Source organism: Triturus cristatus, chromosome 11 (genome assembly GCF_964204655.1).
Source record: "Triturus cristatus chromosome 11, aTriCri1.1, whole genome shotgun sequence".
In the NCBI taxonomy this organism is placed as follows: Eukaryota; Metazoa; Chordata; class Amphibia; order Caudata; family Salamandridae; genus Triturus; species Triturus cristatus.
The window spans coordinates 1,181,035,083-1,181,049,453 of record NC_140594.1 but is presented as its reverse complement, the minus strand read 5'-3'; the positions used below and the strand labels follow the sequence as shown (position 1 = coordinate 1,181,049,453).

The window sequence follows — 14,371 nt, the reverse complement described above, 5'->3', positions numbered from 1 at the left end:
ACTGTAGAGAACAGAGATGCTCAGTGGAGTGTCCGTCTGCTACAGAGTTATAAAAATTTATAAGAATATATTTGTGACCATTGGCTAAGCTGATCTCTAGACACAAGAAGTTGGGGGAGTTAGTGGTTATTTGTTTAATGGTTCCCGCCAGTTGGACAGTAATCAGAATCATAAGGCCCCCTTTGTCCCTTCCACTGGAGGATCCAGTAGCTGGGACAAAGTAAGATGTGAACCCAGGAACCCAGAAATCGCCATTGCGGTCCCAGGTTTCTTGTAGGGCTGTGATGTCGTGTTGGTTCAGAAGGTTCAGCCAAACACTGTCCTCCCTTTTTGAGCGAAGGCCGGCTATGTTCCAGCTTATGAGTTTAGGCCTTCTGTTCGAAGCTCCTAGAGGGGGACAGTTCCCTGTAGGTTGTCTGGGCATAGGGGTATTGGTGACTGGGCGTCAATTTTGTTCATCCGCCTGAGTCAGGGGCGTGAATCTATTATGCAGGGTTAAAGTGCTATTAAGGGGCATTGGAATGTGTGTGACCGCCTTATGATTACTCAACCTATTGATCGTGGACCAGCTATAGTCTGGTTCTGGTTGAGTGTTATCGCGATGGGAGGGCAAGCTAGGTGTCCTATCGAATCCCCTGCCTTGGTCGTAACCCAAGTTCGAAAAAGGGTGAGGTCTAGGTTTGGGGTAGAAGAAGCCCAGGGGTACGGCACGGGGCCCAGCAATTAAGCCCTCTAGGGGTGAAGCATCCCAGAGTAATCTACGGGCCTCACCCGGATTATTGAAGTTGATTATCAAGCAGTCTCCCTCAGTTGTTTTATTAGTTCGCCCGATCCAGCCCACCCGCCGAACAGAGATAATGGCATTGGAAACTTCATTGTCTCCTGAGCAGGTCGAATTTGCCCAAGACTTAGCCCTGGCTAGCAATTGGGGCGGATGTTCATGTTCACCTGACTTGAGTGGGGGAACATTTACCAAAATGGCTACAAAAGGGGCAGCCTCGGGAGGTAAGTTAATAAAAGGTTGACGAACAGGTTTGGGTGGGCTAGGTAGGTTCTGTTGACCTATAGTAGCAGGAGCAGCAAGCTTATTTGTTACTCCTGTTATACTAGGGATGTCTATCGTGGTAGTTGCCGATCCAGAGGGCAAGTTGGATGCAGCACTCCTGGCAACTGAGAAATCTTCCCTTGGTCTTTTAGTACCAAAGTTTGGTTGAGGACATTTAATACCTAGGTCCGCCGGTGTATTACCTTTAAAAACAAAAGTGGCTGGGTCGGCTGTTTTATGGCATACATTCAGGCGTTCACATTTCCTTAAGATGCCATTGACGCACTGATGTGAGACGTCTATGATGTCTGAGGCTATTTTTGTAAGTGTGGGCTCTATCTTGTCAGTGATTACTTTTTCCACCATGTCTCTGATAGCCTTTTCAAGTGAACCCACTGTGCCCTTTCCTCCCTTGTGATTCTGCGTATTCCTTTTTTTATACTGTCTTTTTGCCTGCTTTGTGCTTGATGTTCAATCAATTACCCATTCAAATATCCATTCATGCATTCATTCACTTACCTATCAATTATCCATTCATTGAAACACTCATGTATCCATTCATGTACACACCCATTCCACGTTTTGCACATTCTCAGATTCACCAAAGAAGCCACTAAAACACAGCACACACTCGGCAATTAAGAAGCAATGCCAGTGAAGCATAGAGCCAGACGGATTGGCTTTACCAATGCTTAAATATTTTGCCGAACACAGAGGTATTTTGTTTTGCGGTGGCAAAAACCATTCTATTGATTTAGTTTGATCCTCAGAGCTGGCTTCCAAGTGTGAATGTGATCGCACTCATTTACCATCGTTTCGGTGATGGGGGGATGCTAGGCAGAACGGCAGATAGGAAATTCTAGTTGCATGAGCAAGGAATTTGCGTTTTTAGGGGCATACTATCAAGGTCCGGCGTTAAAATTATCGCCGCTTTAGCAACAGAAAACTGCCGCTAAAGCGGCGATAATGGGCTTGATAATATGACGCAGAGAATTCCCATATAAGCCCATGTTTTGGTAACAATATGGGCTTCTATTGGAATTCTCAAGGGCATATTATCAAGCCCATTATCGCCGCTTTTAGCAGCAATTTCCTGCCGCCTAAAGCGGCGGTAATTTTAACACCGGACCTTGATAATATGCCCCTTAGGGGCATATTTACAAGCCAGGCCATAAAATTATTGCCGCTTTAGCGGTAGAAAACTGCCGCTAAAACGGCAATAATGGGCTTGATAATATGCTCTATGGAATTCCAATTGAAGCCCATGTTAGATGTGAAGGACATTTAACCCGAGCATCAATTGGAATTCCATAGAGCATATTATCAAGCCCATTATCGCCGTTTTAGCGGCAGTTTTCTGCCGCTAAAGCGGCGATAATTTTATCGCCTGGCTTGTAAATATGCCCCTTCGTTTTTAAGAAAATACTCCCATTAATTGAGTAAGAAAACTTTTTCTTACTCAATACATGGGGGGTATTTTCTTTAAAACGTGGACACATGCATATTGGGCTCGCTGTAGTTTTCGTTTCGGTTCCATTACATCAACGAAAGATTGTGAGGGCGCCACCGCTCCGGATTCCATCCAGAGCTCTCGGGCCTCAGTTAGTATTCTGCTTAGGGGCCCCCAGCTCAGGGGCCCCCGCACCGCGGGGGCTGCGGGGGCCTGTGTTACGCCCCTGCGTCACACTCCACTCGCTCCTGCACTAACCCCACCGGCCCCCTGCAGACACACACGTACCCCTACTAGCGATCACAACTAACGTCTATTTATTTAATCCTCGTCCACCCAAAAGAAACTGGCGGGAATGCACGAGCTCACAAGACTAGTCCCAGTCACCAACAACACTGGACTAAACACCACCCTTGAGGTCCGCAGCAGTGCGCTTCAACGCGTAATCAGGGGTAGTAAGCGCTACATGCAATAAAATACAGTCATCTTGTAAGTGTGTTTTCTGCACGTGGGCCGGCGTGACCTCTCAGGTGTGGTGTTATTTAGTGCAAGGCGCTGGTTGAGGGGCAAAGAATGGTGTGTTTCTCCTGGAGGGCTCTCCTGGCAGGGGTGAGACGCAGGCGGGGGGCGGGTAATCGCCTCGAATCTGTTTCGACAGATCGCCAGCTCTAAGTTTCGATTCCTGCTCAGCCCGTGTGCAGGGAGAGGCCGGCTCCGCGGATACACTCAGCCCCAGCTGACGCCGAGCTCTGTCACCCGTCACATGCACAGGCTGTCACAGGCTCGGCTCGGGCACAACAGGCCAGTCCGGCAGACAGAACTGCAACCGCAGAGGCACTGTGTGCTCCTGGGCAAGTCTCCAGGGTCAGCGAAAACCGCAGGTATGTGATCAGAAAAGGCTCTATTGTGGGGAGGTCGAAGGCGGGGGGTGACTCCAGGTTATGTCTCCGAGCTGAACGCTCGCCGCTGATGTCATCTATAGTCTGCGCTCTGCTGATCACCATTCGGGAGCCCGCACGACTCCGCCTTTTACCATCCGCCGTCGAGGAGTTCTCCACCTGTAATAGAGTAATAATAAGGATACCTCTTATCCACAGCGCTTAGAGGCGGCAGAAGCGCTGTGCACTAAAGTGAGTTATTGAGTCATATTTCGTGGGGTGCGCTCGGCCCCATGTGGCCCCAAGGGTGCAAGTGTTGAACATGTCAATCTTTATATGTACAGGACACTCCTGTGTGTTTGAGACGTCCTTGCATCGCACTGGCAGGCTTCGAGGCACACAGCACAGTGTGTTTGTGCATAGCTCGGATCTGGGGTTCACTCTCTTTCCATCGACTCCCACTGTTCATAATATGACTGAACCGAGGCACGGTTACTAGCCCAGGCTCACCCGAGCAGGACCAGACAACCCCCCCCCGAAATATGCAGCCCCGGGCCAGTGATCATAGACGCTGGAAGTCGGGGTGCGGGGGGTGCTGCAGCACCCCCATAATTACTATGCTAGAGTTCAGATGATGAATGGGCAATAAACACGACTTTAGCTCCTGTTTTTATCTGGTAAGAGTTGCTGTGCTTCAAAGACTGACGTCACCGTCAGGCAGTAGCTTTCCCCCATGGCTGTTTATTGTGTTCACTTGCAGTTTGGGTTTACTTTCTCTCACTGCAAAGTGAGGTGATTTTGGAAACTGAACTCAGTGGCGGTCGTGCACGGATACAGTGCAAGTCATTTGTTTCTGACACAATGAAATCTAAATACCTGAATATTGTCTGTACAGATGTTTCAGACTACACCAGCAGTCGGGAAAGCACAAATGAAGCAAATTTTTTTCCAATTCTAAAGTATGATGGAAATAAAGATGTTAATAGGATCAAAATAAATCAAGACGTAATCCTTTCCTGGAGGCGAATTTCCACGCACTGTTTACGCTCGTTTTAACAATAAAAAACGGCCTCTGTCCAAATTTAGTGGCCATTTCAATGGAAAATATGCAGTCTGTAAATGACTCTTCACTACCCTGCTTTAGTAATACAGAAGCACCACCAGCTACGAACTACTCCCTTTGCACTGTCCTACTGAACACCTTTGCGTTCTTTGGGTGACACTTGGGATTTTCATAGCGCCAGCAGGAGGCAACACTCCCCACACCCCCACAAAGCATGCATGTTCTACGCATAAATAAAACACACCACACAAATTTTTGTTTGGGCAAGAAACTGCTGCAGGTTTATTACATACACCGTTATGTAATATGGTGGGTTATTTTACGGGCGATCCAAGGGCAGACAACCAACTGGGCCGCCTGCCCGCCTGATGAGCCAAGCAGCACTGGGGGGAACCCCGTCTGTGCTGCCCTGCCCCTTCGGTGATCCTCTTCCCGAATCAAGGTCCCTTATTACTCACGTCCCTTTCAGGGCGGAGCATAGCAAGGCAAGCCCCCGGTTGTTCAGGCCCACAACCGCCCGAAGGACTAACGGGGCGCCGACACGGTTTTCCAGGAACCTCCCATGAGGCTCCTGGGCTCTGGCACCCCCTATGGTGCCGCGCAGAGGTACCCTTCGGTACCCATTTGCTTCCAGATTGCCCTGTAACTCCACCACAGCTCTGGAGGCGGCCACCGTCGCCGCCAGAGCCCCCCACCAAAATAGCTATGGTCTTGACCGCTAGATCTTCTGTCTAGAGTCTCCTGCAAATCTAGATGAAAGAACATCCCTACTGGTTATCGATGCCCCATCTATATCCCAATAGTCCTGGACGTTAGCTAGTGTCTGAAGAAACAAACGCCTGTGAAGTTGTGCCAAGCACTAATCACCTCACGCCGCAAAGTTCCACTGCGTCACATGACTCAGCCGAGTCCCAAACAGGGCGGGACAGTTTCAGACACCCTGACTCACGATGCCCCTCCTATTTGCTGATCACAATGGGCGCCGCCCTTCTGGCACCGTGTGTGACTGGACACATGTGTCTCTGATCTCTGGGATAGCACTCACTCGCTAGGAGACCGTTCCTACCCCCGCTAGCCAACTAGGCTATTAGGGCGGGAAGGGTTATACTTAACCTTGGCACCGTCCCTTTAATTGCTAAATCAATGCGCACATGGATGTCCATAACGGCGTATGAACATTGGGCATGGCTGCACCCCAGTGCTTGCCCTGCATCCCCTATTCTTTATAGGAATTTCGACCGCTAAGCTCCCACTGGGAAGTCCCCCCGGCATGAATAGAGAATCTGCTGATGCGATACAGGGCGCACTGTCTGTAATCTAGTGCCTAACCTTAGATGTGGGAGGTGCCACACACCGCCTAGGTCCTGGGGATCCAAAGGAGCACACCATTATCCCCCGGGCGTACCTCTAAGTTGGGCTGGCTCCGCCCAGCTGTAACACCAGAGACACACATCTTAAACCTCTTTACTCGGCACCCTTCTGGTTGCAGCTTAGTGTTGCAGTAGAGCGCGCAAGCCCCCGGGAAACGATGACGCTGACTAGCCAGTGTATGTTACCCACTCGCTGATACTTATCTATCCTAACTGCCCTTACTTGGGTTGAAGGGTTGCTGGATGCTACCCCAGGACTGAAGACTTACTGCTCCAACCCAGTTTAACCCCAGAACTTGTGGGCAACCCCATTGGTGACCCTGCCTTACCTGGTACATCTACCCCAGTGCTTGACTATCAATGTGTTAGGGACCCCAATCCCAAAAGATGCCCCTTCTATTATCTGGTTCCAGCCTGCCGAAGGATAACCCAGGAGGGTGGGGCAGACAAGTCTGCGGAACCAGGGGGGAAAGTTGTTGGCAAATACCTGCCCTTTCCTGGTTTTTGGGACACCAAAAGGTCTAAAATACCCTGTCTCCAAATGGCACTAACGCAGAGTTAACCAAACTTTTCTGCGCCACCGCACACTTCACCACCCACCTGCTGCCCTGGTTAACGCGCGGGTGACTGTGTCTTACTGAAGCTACCTGATACCAGCCCTTGGCTGCAGGGGACTGCCCACCCAGTGTACCTGGTACCTGATTCTATATGGTGCCCGCAGGTGTTCCCCATGAAGGCCCTCGTAGCCTATTGCACAATGCAGACCCAATATTTAGCAGTGCCTCACTTTGCGTTGAAATTGATTGAGTAAGTGTAAAAATTTGCTTTCCCACCATTGGGCTGTTAACCTGGTGGCAAAGGCAGTAGGTGTTTTGTGGCTCCTGACACTGCCTCCGGATATATACCACAAACCACAGTACCTTAATACACGCCAGTACTCTTGGCTTTAACAATGCTTGTTAGTTGTATAAGATAGGTAAAGCCAATTTTAGATTCCCTGCGTAGCCTATTGAGGATGCTTCCATTCTGAACTGGTGGGACTGTCACCTTAACGTGTTGAACATTCCTTAAATGTTACCCTTCAATGAATAGCCAGCTCAACCGCAAATGGGACCATTACACTAATCAACCTGCAACAGCCAGACAGGTCACCTGCACGTAATCTAGGTGCGGAAAGCGGGAGCCCTTAGGAAACGGAATAGTGGCGCACAATCCCCACGTTGGAGACAAAATAGACCTCGGTGTACTGCGAGAGAGGCACATGCGGAGACAACATAACTATCCTTTGCCAAAAAAGAGCCTGACCGTAACTTTTGTCTATATTGGGACAAAGGATGAACCAAGATAATATCACCGGTCATGTCTGTAATGTATGATACGCTACCTCTGGCATATTTCTCATAATTCCCATATACGGCTGACACCGCACTCTCCCCCTGTGCTTTGTGAGATCCTGGCCCACTTTGGTGTGTGCAGAGCCCCGTGAAGTATACTTGGGTTCTAGGCCGATAAAGCACAAGTGTGCGGAGAGAAGGATGAAACCATACTTGCCGAGCCGCGGCCAAAACCGACAACCCTTTTACCCTTTGTCAACAGTAGCACATACATCAATAAGACATTGATAAGGGCCACATGCATAACTCCTGGTGGCCAAAGGACCTTGTTAGTGAATGAAGACATTATTCATTCATGAACAGCCAAATTGAGATAGACTGCCCCCCAAGTGGTCCTCCCGCTTAATGGCACCCTGGCAGTACAAATTGGTTTAGAGCACCCATAATTAACCCCAACTGATATACTGATTTGCCCCACCCAGGGCACCCTGTCCGGTAACCACCAAAGCAGACGTATTGCAATGCCAACTGTAGGCAGAGTAACACACAATTTCTGACCTTTGGCTGTTCACGGCAACACCACATAGTGACGCCCGGTATTGCGCAAGACTAGGATCCGCATACGCGCGCGCTACATACATGCCAATCTGGGGGCAGACGTCATCCTTAAGCCTGGCTTAGGGGTGGGCCCAGTCTGCTGCACTCAGAGCCATGTCCTAAGAGCTGCAACGGAGCTCTCTGAATATCCCTGGAAACCAATGACATCACAGTGGAAAAGTCCCGAAACATGCAAAACGCGACAGAGGTGCATTGAAAATTCTGTGCATTCACGATAGAGATCTCTAGGAACACAACTGCATCACAATAGTGATCAGTGAAGTTCCGTTAATTATACAAATCTCTGGTGCCACTGACACAGCACAATCGCGGCCGCAAGAACCACAGTCATACCAAAGGCTTTAATTTCGAGGCTAGTGGGAACGCAACAGCATCGCAACAGCGATCGATGGGAACCCGTTGTGCTCTGAGGGGATAGATGGAGGGACTCTTAATACAAATCTGAATGCATCTCCAGTAATTTTACAGGTTAGAAGCCCACTGACGCCACAGCTGGTACAGTGTAGCGACACTCACTCCAAGTTTGGCTGCATTAGAAACATCACCTTTGCTTTTACCATTTTCTTCAAGCCATAACTGTATAAACGAATCGTTAATCGTTTTAAACGGTGCCAGTGTCTTAAGTTAGTGTACAACCTCTCTGTCCTCCTAACACCTGACGTGTTCTGTTGATTACAAGTAAATGCACTTCTGACCCTTCTGACACATCTTGGCTGCTAGGTGATTTGCTGTTTTGCCCACCAGGCCGTCACCAATTATGACTTCGATTATGTTCTTGTCTTGCTGTATGAGTCTCCAAACTGATCCCTCTGTTTTTCTGACAAGATTAGACTGTATTTTGTTCTGCAAAACAATAGAACCATCTGCTATCCTGATTGTATGTGCAGTCACCACATATTGGAGAACTTTAGATGTGAATCGTCACAAAGCTTTACTCATTTGGTCTTCTATACTTGAAGTGCGATTTTCCTACCGATAATCCTTTTCGTGTTCCGGAGTAGCGTGCTACTCACTGAAAAAGCGCATTGACGCCTCACCCGAGGGAGTAGACGCTGTATAAATGCAATTACAATACATACATCTCTATAGTAGTCCGCTTCATTACCCATTACCTTTTGTGCAGCAGGTGCAGTGGCACCGGGGACCAGAGCCCTGCGGTGTCCATTGCCCCCTGGAGAATGCTGTAGTTTACTACCCTAACAGCAGTCACAGGGGCCATATTCCTTGTTTGCACCAGGGCCCATAACTTCCGTGCTATGCTAATACCTGAAGTGCTTGTTTATGTTAGCTTATGTTTTTTATAGTGTCATGTTGCTAGATATCGGCCCATGTGCATTGGAGCGCTTTACATGTGCATAAGTTACATCACACAGGTCAGGTTGATTCATTCTTTAGACACAGGGAGCTTAAGCGCATTGCCTAGAAAAGTGTGTCAAGCCGGCGCTGGGACCCAAGGCAGGTTTCCCAGTACCAGTCAACAGTTCTGATTTGACTTTATGACCCGGATGATATTTACAAATCTATACTGCAGCCGCATTATTCTGCTGGGATTAATACAGAAGTCCCGCAGGTGAACACTTCTCTCTCTCTCTCTCTCTATTTCGCGTCTTAGAACGCGTAAGTATTGTATTGGGACTCATCCCTGTGCCCTAGAGGGTACATCACCATCGTTACCAGACGCACATAATACCGTGAGGCTTTTCATACTACCAATCACTCAGGCATTTACAGGTGCACTCAAGCCTCAACCGACGGTGCCTTAAAACACAGAGCTACTACACGGAGTCTCAGAACTGCACAATTCTGTACAATTGGAGACTCGCATGTGAGCAATTTCCCCAGTGAATGTACCCCCTCCCCCCTCGGAAGACTTATTTTTTCACTGGTATTTTACTAGCAAACAAACCTGTATTTCAGACCACACGCGCTTCGGCGACAGGTGTTATCGGCAACAAGGTGCGATATCACTTTGATGTAAAACTGTGACCTTAATTAATCTCACGTGAGTGCGGTAAAGCTTTCATGTGTCCGGTATTGTGAAGTGATGTCTGAACTTTAAACCGGGCAAATGCCTGCGACTCCTTAGACCTCCTCCCATCTGCCAGCTCACGGTCGTGGGGCGTCAATGACCGCGCCTCATGAAATACCCGAAAACTAGTACCCCGTAGATACTACCTAATTGTGCCATTCCGGGGTCGGAAAATGTGACCGAGAGCCCTGACGCGTCTGTCACGATACAGGAGAACACGGCATGCGTGCGGGAATTGGCCTCTTAGTGTCCGGTGATTATCCCCCAGATGCCAGCGAGGCCACGAAGGGATTGTTTATCGCACACGGACGTGTGGCGTGGAGCCCTGCCCGTTGGCAGAGATGGGCGCGCTGAGGACAACGCTGCAAACGGACTAGACCATCAACTTAAGTAAGTAGTCACTGGGATACCGCTTAACTTTTTTTTTTTAAATTACAATTCGCATCCCAAACACATGCAAATAGGAGGAGCAGAGTTGAACTTCCCGTGCAAACACTCTTTGCGAATCCGGCAGCGATCTACTAATCGACTAGTGACAACCCCCTCTGCTGCTGCACATACTAAGGTTGTTCACCACTGGCCCGCGCCAATGACCAATTCATGAGTCAAGCACCTCCGCTAAACCCGCAAGCGATGTAGCCTACTGCCATGCACTGGTGTGTGCATCACCACTTCTTTCAAATGTGACCATGCCATGGACCCACCAGCAAGCAACGTCATTGCCCGCACAAAATGTGCTCTGAGTCGGTCCCACAGGCACACCAGAAGAGCACTGAAGCCACCCAGAAAGAACACCTCCCGGTGAGTGCAGCTGGCCACCACACCACGAGGTTGGGCAGATGTCGCGCGCCCAACCCCCCAGGATAAACCCCAAACCTGGAGCAGCTCTGCCGTGGTATACGAAATGGCGCCAGCCCAGCAGAGCAGCGCTATCGGAACCAGCACCTTGGGGAGCACAAGGAGCCAGTGCCGCCCCAGCAAACACAAGCATGCTGTGAAATCTCTGGGTTAATAAACAAGGGGCTCCGCCCACTGAAGTAAGTGAGGGAAGAGACACACGCGAGGGTCACCCCCCCTTAGGCGACACGTAAAGTCTAAATTGCCTGGCGATACCGGGGGATGAACCCGGGGCCTCACACAAAGTCATGGGCCCCGTGTAGCCCGGAGCAACCACAACAGTCAGCAATAGGCTGCCCCATTCCATTTTGCATGCAGTGGTGTTCCACCCCTCTGAATACTTGGCCGTAGACCCACCCCCAGCCAGGGTGAGTTTCTCGTGGCGGATCCTGACCAGGTAAGCTGGTGAGGCAGGGGTGGAAGAAGAAATGCCTTTTGCAGCCATTGGTATCTTTGCAAGCAGGGTTTTTCCCAGCCCACATTTGGAATGTTAAAAAGTGAAACCACGAGTCCCAAATTGAAGCAAGCTGCTAGCTAAAAGGCCAGGACTGCCTGAAGCTGGCACCCGGGGTTACTTGAGGGCTATGTGATTTCTGGCTGCGTGGTGCATGCCCGTGCATTCTTTGGGACAAAATGGCTGCTGGGGGTGTCTGCCTCCGTCTGTACTCCCCGGCTTCTCGGTGCCTGTCCGCAAGCGTCTACTCCGTTGGCCTGTGTATGATGGCGCGTGATGTCTTGCTTTGTCTCTGCATTCGTGTTGTGACTGTACTGGAGCCTTTAAGCATTATGTCCGCATGTCGGACTTTGCACAGGGTCTGCAGGTTTGCACTTTTTGGAAGTTTTACTCCAGACAGAATGTAGCTAATTCTTTTGAGACCTCATAAGATTCGAATATGCAGCCTGCCTGCCACAGCGGTGGCCGTTTAACTCGCTGAGCTATCCAGCCTACTCAATTAAGGGCTGGTATGCAGATTATCTCCGCTGAAATTTTTTACATACACATCGGCATCATGTATGTTAATCCGCAAATGCTGAAAACCTTACTGGGATTTTTAACGTTTGGTTTTGCCATGAACCTAGTGTCTTCACTTCACTGCTCAACTGACATTGGGTGAAAACTTGCTTTCTGTGATTTCACAGAGCAGATACAATGATGCACCGACAGCTGCTCCACTCGTGCGCATCGCAGCAGGGGGAGGCACGGTGCCCAGGCAAAGTCACGCAAGGCCTAGCATGGCCTCTGAGGCCGATCCCCCATGGAGGTTCTACCCCTAGCGGTCGGGCCTATTGCGCCGTTTGCTGCCCCTTGCAACATTGCCACTGGAGCCCTCAGGGGGCTGCTAACGGGCCGTGCCTGGGGGTGGAGTGGGTAGATAGAGAAGCTCCTCTGTGTGCAGCTACTAGGTCAGGCCTGCGCGGTGTAGGGCCGAGAAGCTTGACCCCCAACCCAGTCCCTCGCCACAAACCCAACCGAAGGCACCAACCCAGCGGGCCCCCTGCGAGGCCGGACCAGGGAGCTTGCAGCTGGGATGGAGTCCCACACAGGCAATGGCCTACGTGGTGGGCCCTGGGGGGGGGTTTGGGTGATTGACTCACCTTGCTTCTAAACCGGCCGACCTCAGGACACCGCCGCAGGCCGGCCCAGAGCAAGACCGGCTGCGTGCCCTGGCCGGAGCTGCACCCTGCTCCCCCCCCCTGTCACCGGCAGCCTCCAGCCGAGGCTGGACCGCCCGCCAGAATCACCCGAAAGGGGAGATACGGCTTGGGAGGATGGGGGGGCAAGGCCTGCACTCACCGCCACAACGGGTCAGCTCCAGAGCGAGGGGTAGCGACGGCGTGTCCAGGGCGCGAAAAGAGGAAGGTCAGAGGGTGGGGGAGGCCTATATACCTCCCCCCATCGTTCTTTGCGCCCCGGAAGTGACGCGCCCTGCACGCCGCAGCCACTGGCTGATAAGAGTGGGGGAATCCTCCCCGAGGGGTCCCCTAGCAGAAGGGGGGTGGGCTGGTGCCTTGATGGCAATATAGAGGTCCGCCCTTCTAGGGCACCCTGCGGGCGCCAGGGCAGCCACACACTCCCTATGACTTCTGTGATGTAACATTGATGTCAGCGCCCCCTCTCTGTACCCTCCCCGCCCCTCGCTGCCTCCCAGACCACTAGGTGTGGGAAAGTTTGCATTTAACAGGGCAAAGGTAAGGCTTACATTGCTGACATCCTGTGCCACATCACAGTACAGACAGTAACACACCCTGAACTGCAATAAAGACATTCACAGTCCTGGTACGTCCTCCCACAGAGCAAGCCAATCAGGAGTGCATGTTTGGGGCGCTAAACCCCGCCCTCCCCAAAATAAATGCATTCTCTAGTGAATAGTCGGGTACGGGTGCTTTCAGTCGGGGGTGGTGAAGTGGCTGCAGGATTTCACCAAGAATCTTTACCTGCACACAGAGACAACAACTCACACACGCGCACCCCTCTCTGCTCTTAAAACTGTTGGTTATTTTACAACATTTGCAACATTTTACAACACATTTTCTTTGAAGGCGCACAAAGGGGACTGCAGAACACAATTGGGCCTGCGGAATTTCAGCAGAGTGATGAATAGATTCCTTCACTCATTTATCTTTATGTCACTTCAGTGGGATCATTTTCAAGTGGGCTCCTCCGGATCTGGGATTTAACAAGCCCTTTTGGCATATTGTATCTGTTTTTTATTTGCATTGCTCCCTGCACTTCCCATCTTGTATTTTTTTGTATGTCTGACTTGACTTATATGCACAGCGCTCTGATACCCTGAAGATTCATGTTCATGCTTTATAAAACTCCGCAAATAAAAAAAAACAAAAAAAAAACATTGTTTATACTACGCAGCTGAAACTCTGTCACTGACATCAGAGATTGCACATAATCCACAGAGCCTTTTGATTTTCTTGGGGACTCAGGGTGAAGTTGGTGGCTGTATCGAATATATTATGTTACGATGCAAACAATTACAACGGATGCCTTTACAATGCGGTTTTTACATCGCAACTACCATTACAACGCTTTTTTAGAAAGTCCTCTTCTTTTGGTCACATGGTTATCTGCCTCAAAGCCCCTTCCTCTGGTCACATGGTCATCTGCCTCAAAGCCCCCTTCCTCTGGTCACATGATCATCCCCCTCCAAGCCCCCCTAATCTGGTCACATGGGCATCCCCTCAAAGCCCCCTTCCTCTGGTCATATGGCCATCTCCCACAAAGCCCCCTTCCTCTGGTCACATGGTCATCTGCCTCAAAGCCCCCTTTCTCTGGTCACATGGTCATCCTCCTCAAAGCCCCCTTCCTCTGGTCACATGGTCATACCCCTCAAAGCCCCCTTCCTCTGGTCACATGGCCATTTGCTTCAAAGCCCCCTTAACCTGATCAGATGGTCTTCTGCCTCAAAGCCCCCTTCCTCTGGTCACATGGTCATTTTCCTCAAAGCCCCCTTTCTCTGGTCACATGGTCACCCCCTCAAAGCCTACTTCCTCTGGTCACATGGTCATCTGCCTCAAAGCCCCCTTCCTCTGGTCATATGGGCATCTGCCTCAAAGCCCCCTTCCTCTGGTCATATGGTCATCCTCCTCAAAGCCCCCTTTCTCTGGTCACATGGTCATCTGCCTCAAAGCCCCTTTCCTGTGGTCATATGGTCATCTGCCTCAATGCCCCTG

The 14,371-nt window shown here is 50.4% G+C and overlaps 1 protein-coding gene across 3 annotated transcripts in view; it reads left to right on the top strand.

Annotated features, from left to right (window-relative positions):
- Positions 1 to 3,235: 3,235 nt before the first annotated feature.
- The window catches only part of LOC146788676 (receptor-transporting protein 3-like), a 98,654-nt gene continuing 87,518 nt past the window's right edge, over positions 3,236 to 14,371 (top strand). For 2 of the 3 annotated variants that reach the window (XM_085635903.1, XM_085635905.1), the window contains exon 1: positions 3,236 to 3,376. The gene's annotated coding sequence lies outside the window, so the exon portion shown is untranslated. Of the gene's footprint in view, positions 3,377 to 9,842; positions 10,178 to 14,371 lie in introns of those variants that run through there. The other variant, XM_085635906.1, reaches the window with a different exon arrangement.